Source organism: Salvelinus fontinalis, unplaced genomic scaffold (genome assembly GCF_029448725.1).
Source record: "Salvelinus fontinalis isolate EN_2023a unplaced genomic scaffold, ASM2944872v1 scaffold_0184, whole genome shotgun sequence".
In the NCBI taxonomy this organism is placed as follows: domain Eukaryota; kingdom Metazoa; phylum Chordata; class Actinopteri; order Salmoniformes; family Salmonidae; genus Salvelinus; species Salvelinus fontinalis.
Genome location: NW_026600393.1, coordinates 62,501 through 66,908, shown reverse-complemented (window position 1 = coordinate 66,908; position 4,408 = coordinate 62,501). Strand labels below are relative to the sequence as shown.

The window sequence follows — 4,408 nt, the reverse complement described above, 5'->3', positions numbered from 1 at the left end:
CCCTGGATACAGCCAATGTGTCATTAGCTCCCTGGATACAGCCAATGTGTCATTAGCTCCCTGGATACAGCCAATGTGTCATTAGCTCCCTGGATACAGCCAATGTGTCATTAGCTCCCTGGATACAGCCAATGTGTCATTAGCTCCCTGGATACAGCCAATGTGTCATTAGCTTAAGTAGCTTATTGAAGCTGCCAGTGAAACAACATCCTATACATATATATATGTTATAACACATTATAATGCCATACTATTCCCTGTGTACTGCACTACTGTTCACCAGGGCCCATAGGGAAGATGGGATAGGACTCTGGTCTAAAGTAGTGCACTATGTAGGGAATAGGGCTCTGGTCTAAAGTAGTGCACTATGTAGGGAATAGGGCTCTGGTCTAAAGTAGTGCACTACGTAGGGAATAGGGCTCTGGTCTAAAGTAGTGCACTATGTAGGGAATAGGGCTCTGGTCTAAAGTAGTGCACTATGTAGGGAATAGGGCTCTGGTCTAAAGTAGTGCACTATGTAGGGAATAGGGCTCTGGTCTAAAGTAGTGCACTATGTAGGGAATAGGGCTCTGGTCTAAAGTAGTGCACTATGTAGGGAATAGGGCTCTGTCTAAAGTAGTGCACTATGTAGGGAATAGGGCTCTGGTCTAAAGTAGTGCACTATGTAGGGAATAGGGTCTGGTCTAAAGTAGTGCACTATGTAGGGAATAGGGCTCTGGTCTAAAGTAGTGCACTATGTAGGGAATAGGGCTCTGGTCTAAAGTAGTGCACTATGTAGGGAATAGGGCTCTGGTCTAAAGTAGTGCACTATGTGGGGAATAGGGCTCTGGTCTAAAGTAGTGCACTAAATAGGGGATAGGACTCTGGTCTAAAGTAGTGCACTATGTAGGGAATAGGACTCTGGTCTAAAGTAGTGCACTACGTAGGGTATAGGGTGCCATTTGGGACACTAACCTTAATACTATAATTTAACCCAATAAAACTAAAGCCACTTACCAGATGTGAAGGAGGGGGGAGAGGAGGAGAGAAAATGGGAGGGAGGGGAGGGGGAGGGGAGGGAGGGGAAGGGGAGGGGGGAGAGGAGGAGAGAAAGGGGAGGGAGGGGAGGGGGAGGGGAGGGAGGGGAAGGGGAGGGGGGAGAGGAGGAGAGAAAGGGAGGGAGGGGAGGGGGAGGGGAGGGAGGGGAAGGGGAGGGGGGAGAGGAGGAGAGAAAGGGGAGGAGGGGGAGGGGAGGAGAGGAAGGGAGGGGGGAGAGGAGGAGAGAAAGGGGAGGGAGGGGAGGGGGAGGGGAGGGAGGGGAAGGGGAGGGGGGAGAGGAGAAGAGAAAGGGGAGGGAGGGAGGGGAGGGGAGGGAGAGGAAGGGGAGGGGGAGAGGAGGAGAGAAAGGGGAGGGGGAGGGGAGGGAGGGGAAGGGGAGGGGGGAGAGGAGGAGAGAAAGGGGAGGGGGAGGGGAGGGGGCAGAGGAGGAGAGAAAGGGGAGGGAGGGGAGGGAGGGGAGGGGGAGGGGAGGGAGGGGAAGGGGAGGGGGGAGAGGAGGAGAGAAAGGGGAGGGAGGGGCGGGAGGGGAAGGGGAGGGAGGGGAAGGGAATGGAAGGGGAGGGAGGGGAGGGGAATGGAAGGGGAGGGGGAGGGAGGGGAAGGGGAGGGGAGGCTAAGAGGGGGGAGATGATGGAAGAGAGGCTGAAGAAAGAGAAGATAGATATGGAAAGAAACGATTTGGGGAAAAGAGGAAAGGATAAGTGGCAAGTTAACTTTTGAGGAGAAAGGTTGTGAGGGACAGAGTGACTCAGAACGAGAGAGGGACAGAGTGACTCAGAACGAGAGAGGGACAGAGTGACTCAGAACGAGAGAGGGACAGAGTGACTCAGAACGAGAGAGGGAAAGATGGAGTCCTTCCTGTTGATCCATTCAGTCAGACTGCCGTCCTAGAAGTCCTTCCTGTTGATCCATTCAGTCAGACTGCCGTCCTAGAAGTCCTTCCTGTTGATCCATTCAGTCAGACTGCCTTCCCAGAAGTCCTTTCTGCTGATCCATTCAGTCAGACTGCCTTCCTAGAAGTCCATCCTGTTGGTCCATTCAGTCAGACTGCCGTCCCAGAAGTCCTTCCTCCTGAGCCATTCAGTCAGACTGCCGTCCCAGAAGTCCTGTCTCCTGATCCATTCAGTCAGACTGCCTTCCTAGAAGTCCTTTCTCCTGATCCATTCAGTCAGACTGCCTTCCTAGAAGTCCTTTCTGCTGATCCATTCAGTCAGAATGCCTTCCTAGAAGTCCTTCCTGTTGATCCATTCAGTCAGACTGCCTTCCCAGAAGTCCTTTCTGCTGATCCATTCAGTCAGAATGCCTTCCTAGAAGTCCTTTCTGCTGATCCATTCAGTCAGACTGCCTTCCCAGAAGTCCTTCCTGCTGATCCATTCAGTCAGAATGCCTTCCTAGAAGTCCATCCTGTTGACATCAAGGTGAGGGGCGTTGTATAAAACTAGTCCAAATCCAGACTCTATGCTGGAGAAGAAACGCTAGTTGGAGTGACACTTGACAACTAGACAGGATGACTGACACTAATAATGAGTTAACCTGTCTAGGATCAGCGTGGCGCTAGCGGCACACCCCCCCCCCCCCCACTGAAAAACCAGTGCCGCGAAATTCAAAAAAAATATTTTTTTAAAATATTTAACTTTCACACATTAAAGTCCAATACAGCTAATGAAAGACACAGATCTTATGAATCCAGTCAACATTTCCGATTTTTAAAATGTTTTACAGGGAAGACACAATATGTAAAGATGTACATCTATTACCTAAAAACACATTAGCATATTCCACCATCTTTTATTTGTCCACCAACACCAGTAGCCATCACCAATTCGGCTAAACTAAGATATTTATAGCCCCTAACCAACAAAAAAACTCATTAGATGACAGTCTGATAACATATTTATGGTATGGGATAGGTTTTGTTAGAAAAAAGTGCATATTTCAGGTATATGGCATAGTTTACAATTGCACCCACCATCACAAATGGACTAGAATAATTACAATGAGCAACGTGTTTACCTAACTACTAATCATCAAACATTTCGTAAAAATACACAGCATACACGAATCGAAAGACACAGATCCTGTGAATACAGACAATATTTCAGATTTTCTAAGTGTCTTACAGCGAAAACACAATAAATCGTTATATTAGCGTAGCACATAGCACATAGCAGCCCAGCATTGATTCTAGCCAAAGTGAGCGATAAAAGTCAACATCGCCAAAAGATATTAATTTTTTCACTAACCTTCTCAGAATTCTTCCGATGACACTCCTGTAACATCACATTACAACATGCATATACAGTTTGATCGAAAATGTTTATATTTAGCCACCAAAATCATGGTTAGACAATGTGAAATGTAGACAAGCTGGTAAAGAAAACGTCCTTGCGCCACTTAGACAGTGATCTACTCTTATACATAAATACTCATAAACGTGACTAAAAAATATAGGGTGGACAGGGATTGATAGACAATTTAATTCTTAATACAATTGCGTTATTACATTTTTTAATTTATCCTTACTTTTCAATACAGTTTGCGCCAAGCGAAGCTACGTCAAAAAACATGGCGTCCTAAGCCACTAAAATGTTTCGACAGAAACACGATTTATCATAATAAAAATGTCCTACCTTGAGCTGTTCTTCCATCAGTATCTTGGGCAAAGGATCCTTTCTTGGGAGAAATCGTCTTTTGGTGGAAAGCTGTCCTCTTGCCATGTGGAAATGTCAACTACGTTCGGGATGAACTGAAAAGCGTTCCCAACTTTTCACATCGTTGCAAAAATAAATGTCCCAAAATCGCACTAAACGGATATAAATTGCTATAAAACGCTTTAAATTAACTACTTTGTGATGTTTGTAACTCCTATAACGAGTGAAAAGATGACCGGAGAAATATAACAGGCTAAACTAATGCTTGGAACAGGAGAGGGTCGGTGTCTTCCACGCGCGTTACGCAGCAAGAAAAGACTTGCTAGCTAAAGGTTTTTTTCATTTGTAGTGCCTGTGAACGAGCAATCGAGCCCGTTGGAATCGTCATCACGTAAAGGCATCCAGGGGAAGACGTAAGAAGTGTCCGTATAGTCATAGCAACGACAGTGCCCGTTTAAATGACTTCAGAAAAGTGGCCAACGTTTCTCAAATCTGACTCCATGTCAGGGAAATTGCTGTAGAATGGGCTCTGTTCCACTTAGAGACAAAATTTCAACTCCTATAGAAACTATAGACTGTTTTCTATCCAATAATAATAATAATATGCATATTGTACGATCAAGGATTTTGTGGGAAGCCGTTTAAAAAATTAGCCACATTAGCATAAATAGTCTAAACAGCGCCCCCATCCCCAACAGGTTAAGAGAATGAAACAGCTG

The 4,408-nt window shown here is 46.2% G+C and overlaps 1 protein-coding gene across 1 annotated transcript in view; it reads left to right on the top strand.

The window, feature by feature from the left end:
- Positions 1-4,408, top strand: part of LOC129844156 (short transient receptor potential channel 5-like) — an 83,442-nt gene that overhangs the window by 20,359 nt on the left and 58,675 nt on the right. The gene's annotated exons all lie outside the window — the stretch shown is intronic.